Consider the following 18,525-nt stretch of genomic DNA (forward strand, 5'->3'; position numbering starts at 1 on the left):
CTGAGCAGGGAGCCCGATGCGGGACTCGATCCCGGGACTCCAGGATCATGACCTGAGCCGAAGGCAGTCGCTTAACCAACTGAGCCACCCAGGTGCCCCAAATAAATAAAATCTTAAAAAAAAAGGGGGGGAGGCATGTTTTTCCCTAGTAAGAAAAAGGGAACTTGAAGACCAGATGTGAAACAAGTAAAATGTGGCATGATTCTGAGCGGTTAGCAGATCCTAGGAAGAGAAGTGGAATCCTAGCACCGGGCCCAGCTGTTCTGTAACATTTCTGTAATGATGATGTTAACACTTCAGTGGTTTTGTCGGTTTTCACTGTTTAAAATGAATCTGCAGTTAAAGCATAGAAGGCTCTATTAGTTGTAGGATGGAAAGTAAACATTACCAACCTTAAGAACATACCACTATAGGCGCCTGGGTGGCTCAGTTGGTTAAGCGGCTGCCTTTGGCTCAGGTCATGATCCTGGAGTCCCGGGATCGAGTCCCGCATCGGGCTCCCTGCTCGGCAGGGAGTCTGCTTCTCCCTCTGACCCTCCTCCCTCTCATGCTCTCTGTATCTCATTCTCTCTGTCTCAAATAAATAAATAAAATCTTTAAAAAAAAAAAAAAAAAAGAACATACCACTATAAATAGATGACAAAGGTGGAGAAATGGAAGAGAGAAAAGACGTATCAGGAGCAGGTGAGGACCCTTGTCTTCGTCTCTCCACACAAGGTAAGCATTCAAGAGGGCGTCTGGAGTTGTAGCCACCGGGAGGGTTTAACCACAAGAAAATCAGGAAATAACAAAACCAATGGCAAAGCCTCAGTGAGCAAAATCTTGATTTGTGACCTCGTAAATCCACGGTGTCTAACGGTGACATAATAGCTGTAAGCCTTTCTGGAACCATGGAGGGTAACCACCAGAAGAACCAGAAACAGAAGTTAAAAGTGGATGCCTTTTGGGACTTGGGACAATGGAGTGAATGGGGCAGGTGCACTTCCCTGTATGCCATTGGGTGAATTTTTCTTTGCTGCGTGTGGACACTGAGATCCCCACTCTTTCCCCTGTCCACACTGCAAATGAATTATGCTCCCGCCCCTTTTTTCCTTTGCTGAAACTCCCTGCTTTCCCAGCATCTGCGGTCTTCTGCAGCTCCATGGCCCTGCTGTAGAATGTAGGGTTCTGCAGAAACACTGTCTCCAGAGCGTTTCTGCTTCGTTGGCACCGACAGACCCTGAAATTGGGAGACGCTACCATTGAATTACCTGATTTTATTTCATAAACAGCTCTACATCTATAGACCCTAAAGTAATTTATTACAGTAGCTGTTACATTGGCTCATCATATTTCCCTTTTCTCTGGCAACTACCTTCCTCCTCAGTCAGTTGTAATGAGGCCTCAGCATTGATTGAGCATAGGATGACCCCATGCCTTGGCCCCTATTGGAGCTTTTTCAACCCCCTTTGGGCTTCTCACTTCTCTCCTTATTTGATGTAGATTCCATGAGTCTTCATGATAATCACCCCTTTTTCCTCTATTCTGTATCACAATCACTTGGCAGAATCTCAGTCCTGGGTGAGCCACATATCATTCATCTTCTCTGCGCTTCCTGTCGCCACACAGCTGAATGTTGCTGGAGAAAATCTGAACAGCCCAGCAGACCAAGGTTTGAGAACATAAAATTTAAGCAAAAACAAATGGGCACTTAATGTTCAGTAATCCAAAAACATTTTTTAAGTTTTTTATTTATTTAAGTAAGCTCTACACCCAACATAGGCTCAGACTCATGACCCCGAGATCAAGAGTCACACGTTCTTCCAAACGAGCCAGCCAGGCCACCCCCCCCCCCCAAAATATTTTCTTCTAAAGAAGTGAGGCAGCTCTCTGAGGCAACAATTTTCTCTCTCTAGTGTCTGCTATTGTCTCTTCCTCTTTACCATCAGCCTGATCTTCTCTTCTGAGCCCTGGAGTCACACATTCAACTCTCCCTGCTTGGTATCTTCAACCTAAATGTCTCAAGGACATCTCCAGGTTGAAGAGCCTCAGATGGAGCTTTTGATATATTTTTTGCCTTCCTGTCTGCTCCCCCTGCTGCCTAGTCTTCCCCATCTCAGTAAATGACATCACTGTCCACTCTTAATATTTAAACAAATTTAGGAGTCATCCTTGCTGCTTTTCCTCACATTCCACATCGGATCTTTCCTCCACAGTTCACTTTCAGGTCTTCAGAATATACACGTCTCTCTGTTGCTTGCCATTCTCCCTCCTGCCACCCCAGTGTAGGCAACTCTCACCTCTTACCCTTTCCTGGTTTCTCTGCCTCTTCTCTTATCTGCCATCAATCTTTTCTCCCTACAGTAGCCCAAATTATCTTGAAGCTTCTACACGAAATCATAACACTCCCTGTGTAACCCCCTTCAGCGTCTTCTCGTCGTCCTTAGAATGGAAACCTGAACTCCGTGCTGTGGTGTGCTCCCTTCACTCCTGCCGCTCAGCTCACCGCTGGTCACCATGCCGAGGTTCTTCTGATGTTCTTTACTTCCCAGAGCTTCTGAGTTTTCTTCACAATGTGTACCTCCTGGCTGCCGTCCTACCCACCTCCACTTCCTACTCCCCCATATGGTGTTTGCCGTACTAGTGGAGATTTACAGTTCTTTGGTTCTGTATAATGGCCGATTAAAGGGGCAGACAGAGGCACGGGAGAAGAATTACAGAGTGTCCGAACTCAGTGGTCGCCAGTGATTCTCAAGTCTAGCCACCCATCCAAAGCCTCAGCATTCTTGTCTGGTGATTGTACAGCTCCAGCATGAACACATGAGCCACAGAAATCTACCACGTTCAGCTCTGGAAAACAGTGTTAGGAAGTTTTTCAGCTGGGGAAAAAAAATTGGTTCACATATTTGTAGGCAGTAGTTGATTTCCTTGTTTGACTCAAATCCTCTAACCCTTCAGCTGTATATCCCTATTTCTTTGGACCATTCTTAAGAATATGGTGTTGTAAACGTCAAAATGCATTGGTCTGTCAGTACTCCACTTAAAGGATGCGGTGGGCTGAGTAGTGTCCCATAAAAGTTCATGTCCACCTGGAATCTCGCAGTGTGACCTTATTTGGAAATAGGATCTTGACAAATGTTAAGTAGTTAAGGCTCAAGATAAGATCCTAGTGGTTTGGGGTGGACCCTAAATCCAACGTGGGCATCCTTATAAGGAGAGGAGAGGATTCAGAGAGGCACCGAGGGAAAAAGGCCACAGGGAGAGAGAGGGAAGCAGGTCACAGTGACGCTGCCACGGCCAGCCGAGGATCGCTGGCGAGCCCCAGAGGCTCGGAGAGACGTGGGACCATCGCTCCCTTGGAGCCTCCAGAAGGAGCCAAGCCTGCTGACCCTTTGATTTCAGCGTCTGGCCTCCAGCACTGCCAGGCAACACAGTTCTTGTTTGAAGCCACCAAGTTTGTGGTCTTTTGTTCTGGGAGCCCTAGGAAATGGATACGCAAGAAACCCCAGACTGGGCACAGTAAATGTGTTTGCTGTCACCATCTCCATACTGCTGGACACCTGCCTCGAGGCCCATAACTTGTCTTGGCTCTAATCACTCACTCATACTGAGCTTACCGTTGATTAAACTTTCTAAATCTTTTTCAGTGGCTGCCCTGAGCTGTGTGATTTTATCTTCACTGGACGCAACCTGTACACTCAGCCTTTCAAGATACTCTTTGAATCCTGATTTGTCACCCACAGTCTTTACTCTTTCCAGCGGCTTTGTGTCAACAGTGAATGTGATGAGCATACTTTCTGGATCTTCATCTAAGTCAGGTCTTAACCTTCCGGGCTTATGGATCCCCTTTAAGGCTTTAATGAAAGCCGTGGAGCTTTCTGCCAAAAAATACATATTTATGTAGATAACACAGAAAATTTTTTAGTAAGGTTTAGAAGGTTCAGATACCTCTTGAAGCCCCAAGTGGTCCACGAATACAAAGTTAAGGATCCCTGCTCTATGTAATTGATAGAGTATTGAAGGATGTGAATGAGCAGACCCTCATAGTGTGTTGCTCAAAACCTTCTAAGGTGGTTGACCTTGTTCCATTCATCAGCACTTGGCCCGGGCACGCCACAGAGTTTTCTAATTTACTTCGTTGGCTTTGCATTTGGTGCTGTTTCTTAGTCTTATGATATCATAAAAGACATGATCAGGTGTTTTGATGGAAAGAACAAAGGTATTTATGGACCCTGTTCTGGATTTGCTAGGTCAGGAGCTATGGCAAGGAAGGAAAAGAAGTGGCTCTTTCATGGCTCCACCATAGTATGTTAGTTTCCTGTTGCCACTGGAACCAATTGCCACAAACCAGCTGGCTTAAAACAACAACAGATTTATTGTCTTATAGTTCTGGAAGTGAGAAGCCCAAAATCAGGTCTCACCAGGCTAAAATCAAGGCACTGGCAATGCTGCACTCTTCCCGGGGGCTCTAAGGGAGAATCGGTTCTCGTCCCTTTCCCAGCTTCTAGAGGCTGCCTGCATTCCTTGGCTCATGGCCCTTCTTCTGTCCTCAGAAGCTATAGTGAGGGTGAGGCATCTGCCTGCTTGCTCTGTCTGACCTCCTGCCTCTCTCTTGCACATTTCAAAGACCCCATGATTACCTTAGGCCCCACACGCAGTCCAGGGTAATCTCTTTATTTTAAAGTCAGCTGAAGAGCAACCTTAATTCCCTCGTGCCGTGTAACCTAACATATTCACAGGTCCCAGGGATTAGGATGGGATCATGCAGGGGAGGGGGGGAGCGGCATTAGTCTGTCTTTCGTACATCATGGACTAGTGCTAGCACCCCATGATTACACCCTTCTCTTCTCAGGCTCTGCACTTACTCTTTTAATAATAACTTCTGAAATTTTGCCAAGGATCAGCAGTTCCCTACCACGTCCATAATTTGCAGAATCCACCTTCATCACTTTGTAAACATTGGAGTGCTATTTACCTAGGTTACTTTTCTAATGTCACTCGTCTGGGATTCACCAGACTGTGATTCATCCAGATCGGAAATCCTGAACTCAAGTCGGGCACCTGCTTCAAACACTCATTCAGCAAATACTCATTCAGTACCTACTGTGTGGCAGGCAGGGACAAGAAGGTCCTCCATGCTGTCTGGGCGGGGAGGCAAGGTGAGTCAGCACCTGTGTATTGTCCAGTGGTGAAAACAGACATTGAACAGATGCTAACACACAAGTAACTGTTCATTACTGATTCTTGGGGAAAGTACCAGGATGCCAAGAGGGCATAAATGAGAGCTAACCCAGTCCAGGATGGTCAGGGAAGGCTCCTCTAAGGAAATGTTAACGCTGAGACTAACGCATGAGCAGATATTAAACTAAGAAGGGGCACAGAAAGGAAGCCCATTCCAGGGCCAGGGATCCTATATGAATCCTATATGAAGACCGAAAGGTACAAAAAACCCTTGGTGTGCTGGAGGAATGGAAAGGAGTAATTTAGAGACCAAGGGGAAGTTGGTATACAGTAGAGGTGAAAGGGTGGGTCAGTACTTTCTAGGCTGTGTCAGGATTTTTTACTTGATCTCAAGAAGAATAGAAAACTTTTGAAGGGTTTGCTGGTTTGTTTGTTAAATGTTTGGTTATGGTAAAAAACAGAGAATACAAAACTTACCATCTTAACCATTTTTTAAATGTACAGTTCAGTAGTGTTACGTGTATTCACATTGTTGTATAACCGATCTCTGGAACTCTTTATCTTGCAAAACTGAAACTCCCCGTTTTTCCTCCACCAGCCCCTGGCAACCACCCTTCTACTTTCTGTCTCGAAATCTGACTGCCCTGGGAACCTCCTATAAGTAGAATCACACAGTATTTGTCATTTTGCGACTGACGTATTTTCACTTAGCATAATGTCCTCAGGGTCCATCCATGTCGTGGTGTGTGTCAGAACACTGTTGCAGGGTTTTAACCTGAGGAGTGAACTAGCCAGATTTTTTTTTTTTTGAATTAACATTTTTAGCTATAAGCTACACAGAAAAATGCACAACCCTAATTCTGCAGCTTGATGAGTTACCGTAGTGTACACGCTGATGTAACCCCAAACCTGGTCACGAATGTGAGCATCACCAGCTCCATGGGGTTCCCCAGAAACCCCCTTTCAGTCACCACACCCCCTCTCACCCTCCCCAGACTGAACACCACAGATGGTGCCTGTTGTTTCACTTTATGCACATAGGTCTTGGTATGCGTGCTTTTGTATTCCTGTGACGAGTTTTCTTTGCTCCCATCACTAACATGTGAAGTAAACTCACGTTACTCTCTGTAGAATGGTTTTGCCAGTGGCCGCAAGCGTGAGTAGGTCACAGTTTATCCATGCCTCTGTGGATGGGCATGTGGGTTGCCTGCTTTGTGGCTGTTAAACTAATCCTGTCTTGCACACGTTTTATGGGGTGTGTGCTCAGGAGGGGGCTGTTTGCTCCCTCTCAGTTTTCTTTCAGGCCCAGTGTGTCCGAGACAGTTCACCGTCTCTCCTCTAGAGCCCTGTTCCTCCTCCGATGGGTGCTGTTTCAATCAATAGCACCGCACCGCCTTCTACCCAGGCTGTTAGGCCAGAAACTGAGACATCTTCGTTAGGCCTCCAGCCCCCGTATCTAATTACTTACCACGTCCTGTTGATCCAGATCCCTAAGTGTCTCTAAAATGTGTCCACTTCTCCCCACATCTACCACAGACTACTCTAATCTATCTAGACTGTGGCCTCCTGACAGGCTTCCTTGTGTCCGCTGTCACCCGCTCTAACCCATTCCCTCTGGAACGGGAACACGGACTCTCTTGGTTGCGCATATACACGTATCCCCGGTATTATACTTACGAATGTTACGCCGTGCCCTTGGAGTGCTCTGATAGAGCATCTGAAGGCCCAGCACTTAGGTCAACAGCTGTAATAAATCTGTATTTCTAATAGTCTTCATGTTAATTTCTAACTTTTTTGCTTTATTTTCCAAATCCGATTAGTTGGGTTTTGGGTTTTGGGGGGTTTTTTTTGTTTGGTTTTTTTTCCCCCCTTTCATGGTGACTAAGAAGAGCTTGCACAGCAGTAGAAATGTCAGTTCTGCCAATTTTTTTTGTTTTGCTTTTTTTTGCAGGTTTTTTTTTTTAAAGGCATTTGTCTACTATTTGAGGGACAGTTTAGTTAAAAGTAGATGGTCTCATCTGTAAATCCATGTAACTCAGCTGTTTTACAGTAAAGTGAAAACAAACACATGTGCGAGGGAGTCCCTGCTACCCTCTTTACATTTGTGGGATCCCACTCAGGACACCTCATATACAATAGGAGACACATGACAGCGAGACACGGATTGGGAAAAGCAGCCAGTGTTAATCCATAATGAAACATCAGTAAAGCTTCATTTCTTATTACCTATGACAGAATGATTTTCTTTTTTTAACTCAAGTAAACTTAGGTCAGTGGATATAAGATCAATACAAATACAAAGAAGAAGTTAATTGTGCTTCTATATGCCAAGAACAAGCAATTAGACAATAAATTTTTTAAAATGGCATTGGCATCAAAAACCACAAAACATTGTCACAAGAAATTAAAGATCTAAATGAGTGGAGAGTCATCCCATATTCATGGATCCAAAGACTTACTACTGTTAATATAGCCAGTTGACCTTCAGGTTCAACATGATCCTAAGAAAACACCAGCTGGGTTTTTGCAGAGATTGACAGGCTGATTCTAAAATTCACAGGGACCCTGAATAGTCAAAACAATCTTGAACAAGAAGAACAAGACCAAAGGGCTCCCATTTCCCGATTTCCGAACTTACTACAAGACGGTGTGGTGGTGCTGGCCCAGACCTGCAGATCAATGGACTAGAAGTGGGATCCAAAAAACCTTACATTTGTGATCAATTGATTGTTGACCAAGATGCCAAGACAATTCAGTGGGGGGAAAGAACTGTATTTTCAACAGAAGGTGCTGGGAAGACTGGATAGCCAAGAAGACTCAGAGGGGGAGAGAGGAGGCCAAAGAAATGTGCATTGTCTCAGAGTTAAGTGGTTCACCCCCCACTGACACGGCTGAGGAGGGTGTGTGCCGAGGGCTGGAAAATTTCCTCTGCATTTGGTGACGTAGAAGCACAGTGACTGGAAATTTGGAAGAAAGCAGCTGTATTATTTTCTAAGTTCACCAACCCCAGGGCAAAGAAAGCTGGGTAATTACAGATCATCTTAATGGAATGAGAGATTTCTTGAAGAAATCAGCATGAATGCACCAGGTACAAACAGCAGTTTTACTGAGATAAGAGTGTGTCACAGAGAAGCCTAACCTGAGGATCTGTAGATGGGCTTTCTAACAATCTCTGCACCCAGTTGCAGTGTCCTTTAGTTTCTACTCTGATGGTCGCCCTTCTCAGGTTCTTCTCCTTGATAGAGGAAACCAAAGCAAAAAAAAGGTTTTGGGAAATGTTTTCATCCACTGTTTTGTTGACCCTGCAATAGACCCATTTCTTTCCTACCTCTCTTGCTCTGAAAAAAAAACTTGTAAGGAAATCTTTTGGGAAGGGGGTGAGAGAAGCCACTTTGCTTGTTCCTGTCGTTATTTGCAATCTTTAACTCTTCCTGGGCTTTTTAATTTTTGGAAAAATAATTTATAAGTCTGCACTGTCATCCTGCATTTGCCTCTACAGCTTTTGTGTGAGTCTTTCTTAAAGTTTAATTTATCTCGTGCATTCTTCCTGGTTTCATTATCTTTATCTATCAGGATGATTTGTACTTGCCCAGCTGTCTTTGCCTGGGTTTTGCAAACTGTAATGATGGGTTGCTTTCTTCCAAGTTCCTAGTCACTCCGCATTCTGGGCATGTGTTGGGTTCTGGGTCACAGTTGCCCCTGGTTATCCCTAGCCATTATCTTGTTGCAGACAAAGCAAATGGTAAAGCAGATCACGAACTTGTTAGACACCCTGCTTTTAGCTGAACAAGATCTCTGCAGTCCTGCAGGTCGTTGACACCCATCAGTACTCTCTCTTGTCTGCCGGCTCGGTGACCTGGTAAGAACTTTCGTATTTACTCTGTTTGGCTGGTGACATAGGTATATTGCCCCCATCAAAGTTTCATTTCTGTCTCTTAGACAGGTTCTTGAGTTCTGTTCTCTTGGATTTCCCTAAAGGACGTCTATTATCTTGATATAAAATATCTGCTTTTTTCCCTCTGAATAATAGTTCCTTAGATATACTTTTCCATCATTACAGCCTAATCTTGAGACCCACTTCAACAAGTCCCGTTGATTAGTTGTTATTTAAGGTAAACTAAAGGTTTTTCTTATTACTTATATTTATTAGTTTACAGACATATCAGATTATGAAAACTTTAAACCTATTCTCAATTTGTTCATGTGAGTAGTCTCTCACAATGGGTTTTTTTTTTCCCTAATTGTCCTCCACAAGGACTGACTTCATGATTTTTTTTTCATGTTCTCCTACCTCCTTCCTCGGCAGTTAGCTATTCCTAGCCCGTCATTTTTTTTTTTTCCCCGTACGGATGAGTCATTTCTTTTAACTCACATTATTTATTCAAAGGTTAACAACAGCATTATACACTTAGCACCTGTCAAATGTAAGGAATGGTGGAGAACTGTGTGGATAGAAATTTGCATAAAGCAAGGACCCTAAGATGAAGAAATGTTCTTGCTGTATTTGTTCTTTATATATTTTGCATATTAGCTCCTTATCAGATAGATACATGAATTACAAATATTTTCTCCCATTCGATAGGTTGCTTCTTCATTTTGTTGATGGTTTCCTTAGCTGTGCAGCAGCTTTTTACTTTGATGCAGTCCCACTTGTGCATTTTTGCTTTTGGTGCCTTTACTTTTTACTCAAATCCAAAAAATCACCACCAAATCAAGGAAATTACTGCCTATGTTTTGTTCTAGGAGTTTTGTGGTTCCAGGTATTATGTTTAAGTGTTTAATCCATTTTGAGTTGATTTTTGTTTATGGTATAAGATAGTGGTCCAGTTTCATTCTTTTGCATGTTGCTGTCCGTTTTTCCCAAAACACCATTTATTGAATTAGACCATCCCTTCCCTGTTGTATATTATTGACTCCTTTGTTGTAAATTAATTGACCATGTATGTGTGGATTTCTGAGCTCTCTATTCTGTTCCATTAATCTGTGTGTGTGTGTTTGTTTGTTTTGGAGCGGAGTGCAGGGGGAGGGCAGAGGAAGAGAGAATTTTAAGCAGGCTCCACACCCAGTGTGGAACCCAGTACAGGGTTCAGTCTCACAACCCTGCAATCATGACCTGACCCGAAATCAGGAGTCAGATGCTTAACTGACTGAGCCACCCAGGTATCCCTGAGTGTCTGTTTTTATGCCAATACTATGCAGTTTTGATTAGTATAGTTTTGTAATATAGTTTGAAATAAGGAAGCCGGATATCTTTAGCTTTGTCTGAAGATTGCTTTGGCTATTCAGGCCATTTTGTGGTTCCATGCAAATTTTAGGATTATTTATTCTATTTTGGTGAAAAGTGCCATTGGAATTTTGATAGGGATTGCATTGAATCTGTAGATTGCTTTGGGTAGTATGGGCATTTTAACAGTATTGATTCTTCCAATCAGAATATCTTTCCATTTATTTGTTTCTTCTTTAGTTTCTCTCATCGAGGTCTTATAATTTTAAATATACAGCTCTTCCATCTCTTTGGTTAAATTTATACCTAGATATTTCATTTTTGTTTTTTAAGATTTTATTTATTTATTTGAGAGAGAGCGAGCAGGAGCAGAGAGGGGGCAGAGAGAGGGGCAGACTCCCTGATGAGCAGGGAGCCCGATGCAGAACTCGATCCCAGGACCCCAGGATCATGACCGGAGCTGAAGGCAGATGCTTAACGACTGAGCCACCCAAGTGCCCTATTTCATTCCTTTTGATGCAATTGTGAACGAGATTGTTTTCTTAACTTCTATTTCCAGTAATTCATTATTAGTGTCTGGAAATGCAAAAGATTTATGTGCATTGATTTTGCATCCTGTAACTTTACTGAATTTGTTTATTAGTTGTAACAGCTTTTTGGTGGAATCTTTAAGGTTTTATATATATATAATGTCATGTCCTCTACAGATAGAGACAGTTTTACTTCTTTTCAGATTTGGATGCCTCTTTTTTTTTTCTTGTCTTATTGCTCTGGCTAGGACTTGCAGTGCTATATTGAATAAAAGTAGTGAGAGTGGACATCCTTGTCTTGTTCCTGATCTTAGAGGAAATGGGTTTAGCTTCTCATTGTGGAGTATGATGTTAGCTATGGGCTTGTCTTATATAGCCTTCATTATGTTGAGGTACATACCCTCTATATCTATTTTGTTGAGAGTTTTTATCATAAATAGATGTTGAATTTTTTCAAATGCTTTTCTTGCATCTGTTGAGATGATCATATGGTACTTCATTTTGTTAACGTAGGGCATCACATTCACTTGTGGGGGTTGAACCATCATTGCATCTGTGGAATAAATCCCACTTGATATGGTGTGTGATCCTTTAAATGTATTGTTGAATCCATTATTCTTATGTTTGAAAGTATGTTTCAGGGGCGCCTGGGTGGCTCAGTCGTTAAGCATCTGCCTTCAGCTCAGGTCATGATCCCAGGGTCCTGGGATCGAGCCCCGTGTTGGGCTCCCTGCTCGATGGGAAACCTGCTTCTCCCTCTCCCACTCCCCCTGCTTGTGTTCCCTCTCTCGCTGTCTCTCTCTCTGTCAAATAAATAAGTAAAATCTTAAAAAAAAAAAAAAAGAAAAGAAAGAATGTTTCAGATAACCTAGTCTTTGTTAACATTGTCACTGTGTCCGAGTCATTAGTACTGTAACTACTAGTACTAGAAGGAAGAAGTGATAAATAAAACAGGAATGCTTCCATATCCTTTACTTTTCTGCCCAAGGATTTTTTTTAAAAAATTTTATTTATTTATTTGATGGAGAGAGAGACACAACGAGAGAGGGAACACAAGCAGGGGGAGTGGGAGAGGGAGAAGCAGGCTTCCCGCCGAGCAGGGAGCCCGATGCGGGGCTCGATCTCAGGACCCTGGGATCATGACCTGAGCCAAAGGCAGACGCTTAACCGACTGAGCCACCCAGGTGCCCCTCTGCCCGAGGATTAATGATGCCTTCCAGTGTTGCCAGCTTTCAGTTATAAGATGAGTAAGTTCTGGCGATATACGTACAGCATGTGACTAAACCTAATGATACTGTAGTGCATACTTGATATTTGCTACGAGACTAGATCTTAAGTGTTTTCACCAGATATAAAAAAAGTAACTCAGTGAGGTGATGGATATATGAACTCACTTGATTGTGGTAATCATTTCACAATGCATATCAAATCACAGTGTATACTTTCAATATATCTAGTTTTTATTTGTTAATTATACCTCAGTAAAGCTGGGGTGGGGGAGGGAATAATGCCTTCAAAGACTCTTCTGCCCAGTGGTGTCCTTACGTCCTTCTGTGCATCAGCAGTTTGAGCTATAGTCGGTGGCTTTGCTCTGCTCTGGTGGGTTTTTGGTGGCAGCCAAGAAAACTGAACACTCTATTTAGTCTTGTCTCTTAATCGTCACTTCCTTATTTTTCAACAGGGATTTCAGTCTTGTGTGTTTAGGTAAATGATAATGCTGTCGGTCAGGAATTCCATAGTGGGAAGATCACATTTGAAGGGGGAAAATAATGAGTTTGAGATACTCAGTATTCATGGAGAAATATCTAGCAGACAGTTGAAAATTACGGAATAAAATACAAGAGAGAGATTTAGACATTACGTACATACAGGTGATGGTTGAAGCCATGGGAGTGGATGAGATTGGCCACTGAGAAGAGAGGGCCCAGGGCAGATGCTTGGTGAAACCCCTCCAGCTAAGAGGCTAGCAACGGGAAAAGGAGAAAGAGTAGGCAGAGAGGTGAGAGGAAAGTGTGGTGGACAGGAGTCAACAGAAAAGAGAGCTGTAGAAGAACTTGTACTCAATGCTGTAATGCTTTGGTAGAATGAGGAGTGATATGGATTAAATGATTAACACACTCTTGGGTTGCACTGTGGCACCACATTTGTCCAAGGACCTAGCACGCTTTTTAGTTATCTTGATTTGTAGCATCTCTCTTGCATTGAAGTGTTTGTTGTATCAGTTGTAGTAGAAAATATTTTTGAACGTGACTTTTCAGGTGAAGTGAATTGTATTAGCCATCATTTAAAATTACTTCTAAGATGCTTTTTATTATGTCATGGAGAACATCCAGCAGATATATTTAAGTTGTGTAAGGATGTGAAAAATAGTCAAAATCCATTTGAGATATACAGTGACTATAGAAGACAAATGATAATGGATAGCTATTGACAGTTAAACTTGCTGACAGTTCAGCTACATATGACCCTTCTTGCAATGTTGACTGATATATCCAGCACTCTAGGTGAACAGAAGATATCTTATTGTTGCCCTCTTGTTGAAAACTCTATACTAAAAGGTAATGACTTGTAAAAATCTGTTTCTTTAGAATAAATATAACCAAAGGAAGTAAAGCTTGCCAGTTAGGAGAAAAATAAGGGACACATATTACTTTTTAAAGATACTAGATTCAAAGCTGAAAAGTGATACAGTAACATTTGAGAACCTAGTGAACGCGCCCAATCTCTCGTCTGATCTCGGAAGCTAAGCAGGGTCGGGCCTGGTTAGTACTTGGATGGGAGAACCTACACAATTAAAATGTTTTTTTCAGATTCCTTTTCATAAGAGGCAGAAGACAATGGAATAAGTAATATCTTCAAAGTGCTGAGAGAAAAGTAACTGTCTAGAATTTTTTACCTAATTAAGCTGTCATTCAAGAATGGGATCATATGGGGACGCCTGGGTGGCTCAGTCGTTAAGCGTCTGCCTTCAGCTCAGGTCATGATCCCAGGGTCCTGGGATCGAGCCCCGCATCGGGCTCCCTGCTCCGCTGGAAGCCTGCTTCTCCCTCTCCCATTCCACCTGCTTGTATTCCCTCTCTCGCTGTGTCTCTCTCTGTCAAATAAATAAATAAAAAATCTAAAAAAAAAAAGAATGGGATCATATGGAAGATGTTTTCAGATATAAAAAGACAAGTTTACTCAAAAACCTGACTTTACCCTGAACAGATCCTCATTTGAAGGAACATCAAAGGGATGTTCTTATTATTCTCATAAGGAAGGAGGAAATGAAACGCAGAAGGAAAAAGTGAGATGTGAGGAGGACAGTGATGATTAATTTTTTTTTAAGATTTATTTATGAGAGGGGCACCTGGGTGGCTCAGTTGGTGAAGCGTCTGCCTTCGGCTCAGATTGTGATGCCGGGGTCCTGGGCTTGAGCCCGGCGTCAGGCTCCCTGCTCAGCAAGGGAGCCCACTTCTCCCTCTACCTCTGTCTGCCGCTCCCCCTGCTTGCACACACGTGCGCGCTCTCTCTCTCTGTCAAATGAATAAATAAGATATTAAAAAAAAAAAAAAAGATTTGGGCGCCTGGGTGGCTCAGTCATTAAGCGTCTGCCTTCGGCTCAGGTCATGATCCCAGGGTCCTGGAATCGAGTCCCACATCGGGCTCCCTGCTCGACAGGAAGCCTGCTTCTCCCTCTCCCACTCCCCTTGCTTGTGTTTCTGCTCTCACTATCTCTGTCTCTGTCAGATAAATAAATAAATAAAATCTTTAAAAAAAAAAAAAGATTTATTTATTAGAGAGAGCACGGGCACATGCGAGTCGGAGTGAGTGGTGGAGGGAGAGAATCTTCAAGCAGACTCCCTGCTGAGTGCAGAGCTTGATGCGGGGCTTGATCTCACGACCCTGAGATCATGACCTGAGCCGAAACCAAGAGTCAGAGGCTTAACCTGCTGGGCCAGAGGATGTCCAGATAATTTGATCAGATATTCTGGGTGTTTCTGTGAGGGTGTGTTTAGATGAGATTAACATTTAGGTCAGTAGACCGAATAAAGCAGGTCAAAGCAGATTGCCATCCCCAATGTGGGTGGGCCTCATCCAATCAGTTGAAGGCCTGCATGAAACAAAAGAGCTGATTTTCCTTTCAGTAAGAGAGAATTCCTCTTGCCAGACTGCTTTTGAATTGGGACATTGGCCCTTCCCTGCCTGCAGACTCAAACTGAAACATTAGCTCTTTCTGGGTCTCAAGCTGCTAGGCTTTGGCCTAGAACCACACCATCAGCTCTCCAGCTTGCTGACTTACCCTGGAGATCTAGGGACTTGTCAGCCTCCATAATCCCACGAGCACATTCCTTACACAAAATCTCTTTATACAGACATGTGTCTTCTTGGTGTGTTTCTCTGGCGATCCTGGACTAACGTAAAGACTAATAAGTATCTGTAGGTAACATTTAACAAGCATTACCATATGAAACATTAACTATTAGGGATGGGGTAATTAGAGAAAGGTAGAACTGAGTACTGGTAATTACACATAAGATGAAAGGGGTGGTTGGAGCTCTATTCGGCAGTAGGTTGAATGGTGGCCTCCCAGAAGATGTGTCCATGCCCTAATCCCTAGAACCTGTGAATGTGGAAACCTTATTTGGAAAAAATTACATTTGCAGATGTAATTAAATTAAGATCCTGAGATGAGAGCACCCAGCATTACCCAAGTGGGCCTTAAATCCAACAGTAAGTGTCCTTAGAGACAGAAGTGAAGGCACAGACATGGTGGAGAAGGCCACATGCAGATGGAGGCAGAGGTTGGAATGATGCAGCCAGAAGCCAAGGTCACCTGGGACCACCAGATGCTGGGAGAGACAAGGAAGGGTTCTCCACCGATGCCTTCAGAGGGGACGTGACCCTGCCAGCACCCTGATTGCAGACATCTGTCATTCACAACAGTGAGAGAATCAATTTCTGTTGTTTAAGCCACCAGGTCTTATAGGGCTTTGTTGGGGTAGCCCTATGAAACCAATACATATTTTAAGAGCCCGTGTTCTTCAGGAAGGAACTAGAGACATTGATTAAATGTAAACTCTTTATCAGGTATGCATGTTAACATTTTAAGAGTAATCTCTAAAAAGTAGAACTTAAATAAACATGTGGAGGAAAAGGGGGGAACAGAGAAAATGTGATCACTGCTTTCAGAAGTAGAGAAGGATGGGGGAGAGTACATAGAAGCTTAGGAATAACAGGATACATGAGAACAAAGTAAAGTAATAGGAACGGATCCAGGTATATCCTGTAAGTAATGCACGTTCACTGAGCCTGGCGGTTGAGCCTCTTCTTGCAGTCTAGTGAAAGAGAAACCCTCAGGCTGCTTCTCAGAGTAGTGATAACGTGCAAAAGTAAATGAGTCTCCTGAAACGCAGTATCAGTATTTAAAATAACTCTGCTATGAAGGGGGGGAAATCGGAGGGGTAGAGGAACCATGAGAGACGATGGACTCTGAAAAACAAACTGGGGGTTCTAGAGGGGAGGGGGGTGGGAGGATGGGTTGGCCTGGTGATGGGTATTGAGGAGGGCACATTCTGCATGGAGCACTGGGTGTTATGCACAAACAATGAATCATGGAACACTACATCTAAAACTAATGATGTAATGTATGGGGATTAACATAAGAATAAAAAAAATTTAAAAAAAATAAAATAAAATAACTCTGCTTTCTTATGATAATATCAAGTAACAAGATCTAGCAGTGGGTCTGATCATCTTGATTACCAGTGTTGGGTCTACGAAGTTTAATCGCGGGTATGTTTTCATGTTTTTGCCGAATCTGCAGTAGCTAATGTTAGTTACAGAGGTGCAGATGTTTTGTTGCCTACCTTCAGAGGGGAAGAAAACGCTAGATTTCATTTAGTGTAGTGAAAATAAAGATGGTTTTCCGTCATTCAAATTCCACCAGCCTTTTGGGTTCTGCCTACATGGATGCTTCTCAAGAGTCCTTGCTGGAGATGTTAGTCTTCCAACAACTCTCCCCTCTCCCAGATACATACCATGTCCCTTAAGTGAGGGAAGGAGGCAAAGGCTTGACGTCCTGGCTGCCTCCCTCTGTCAAAGGACTTTCCCAGGGACACTTTCTCCTTAGGTCTGGTCTTCTTGGTGGGCTTGCGTAGCCAAGCGTGGATCTTTGTGGACTAAGAAAGCCCCTCAGCAGGGATAAAGTCCCCAACTCAGTCATTGCTGCTTGATAACACAAGAAGCGTGAATGCTCCAAGTAACAAATCCCCACTTAGATTGCTTACAGTGTTCTGTGTCAGAACTGGAAGGTCAAAGCTAGGGCCGCTTTCAGGGTTCAGGGATTCAGCACTTAGCAGAGTTACTAAGGATCTTGTTCCTTTTGATCTCTCCCCTTTGCCATCCTAGTTTTAACTTCATCCCAAGATTGCTCCCTCTTTATCACAAAATGGCTGCCAGCAGCAGCATAGTCACATGTCTCCTTATTCACTTTCCTGTGGCTCATCTTAGAGTGGACGTCTACTTTCCTCCCCCTGGAGTTTGAGCTCAAATAGGTGTCACTGAAAGCATATGGTTGGGTAGAGCTGATCTGTAGATGCCCAAAATAAATAAGGTCTCTAGTTTTGTTTTTGTTTTTTGGGGGCAATTAACAGAATCTACTCCAGACCCCAGGGTGATCCCATGGTCATGCCTGGAAGCAGGGCAAAGTCACCTAGAAAGAAACAAACCAGACAGAGTGACAGTGTGTCCACCTGCCTCCCTCCCGTGCCTCACTCCATGTGAACCAGTGGAGACATTCAGAAATGCCTGTTAGCTCATCAGCGTCCAGTCCAGTTTCTGCTTGGAGTGGGAGAGAAAGGACCCCTTCCCTGTGTATAATTTTCCATATTTGTCTCCTGATTCTTAGCATGCTGTCGACCTGCTTTAGTTGAATATACTGGAAACTGCAGATTTATAGAAGTAAAAAATGAAAAATAGTTTTTCAGGAAAGGGCTGATTGGCACAAGATGTTAGTAAACATCGTCCTTCCAGTAAGAAAACGTACCATCAGTGTGGGGAGAAATTCTACCCCTGGAGAGTCTTCGACCTACATCGGGGTGGGGTCCCAGTGCTCGGTAACGTCAACACTGAAGGTTCAGGTGTAGGGAAAGGCGACCAGGGAGGAGGAGGGAGGGAGGAGGAAGGCCAGGAGGCCGAGGGCCCTAAGAGCCAGGAGAGGAGAGTACTCAGCTGAGGTGGATGTCACTGAGAGTCAGTGCAGAGGACACAGTGTCCCAGCAAATGCAGAGGCTATTGGTGCCTTTTAGCCGGAGTGGCTGGGTGCAGAGATGAAGATGTGATGAGGTGTGAGTGGACACTGAGGAGGTGGGAGCAGAAGGAACAGGCGGCTCTTGACAACGGTGACGGTAATGGGAGACTTTGGACATACCTGCTTTCTTTTCTTCTTTATTTTTAAGATGGAAAGGACCGGCAGGTTTAATTGAGAGGGAAAAAGACAAAGAGGGAATGATCATTAATATAAGGTTCCTGAAAAATCAAGAAAGGCTGGGGTCCATCCAGATGATTTTTCCTGGCCGTTATGACAACAAATCCTACCAGAAAAGAAAAACATGAACAGAAGTGGAAAGG

At 43.5% G+C, this 18,525-nt stretch overlaps 1 protein-coding gene across 3 annotated transcripts in view; it reads left to right on the forward strand.

Moving 5' to 3' along the window:
• RNF130 (ring finger protein 130) overlaps nucleotides 1-18,525 on the forward strand; it is a 125,012-nt gene that overhangs the window by 9,491 nt on the left and 96,996 nt on the right. The gene's annotated exons all lie outside the window — the stretch shown is intronic.

Source organism: Leptonychotes weddellii, chromosome 7, assembly GCF_054177405.1.
Source record: "Leptonychotes weddellii isolate Sample4059 chromosome 7, ASM5417740v2, whole genome shotgun sequence".
NCBI lineage: Eukaryota > Metazoa > Chordata > Mammalia > Carnivora > Phocidae > Leptonychotes > Leptonychotes weddellii.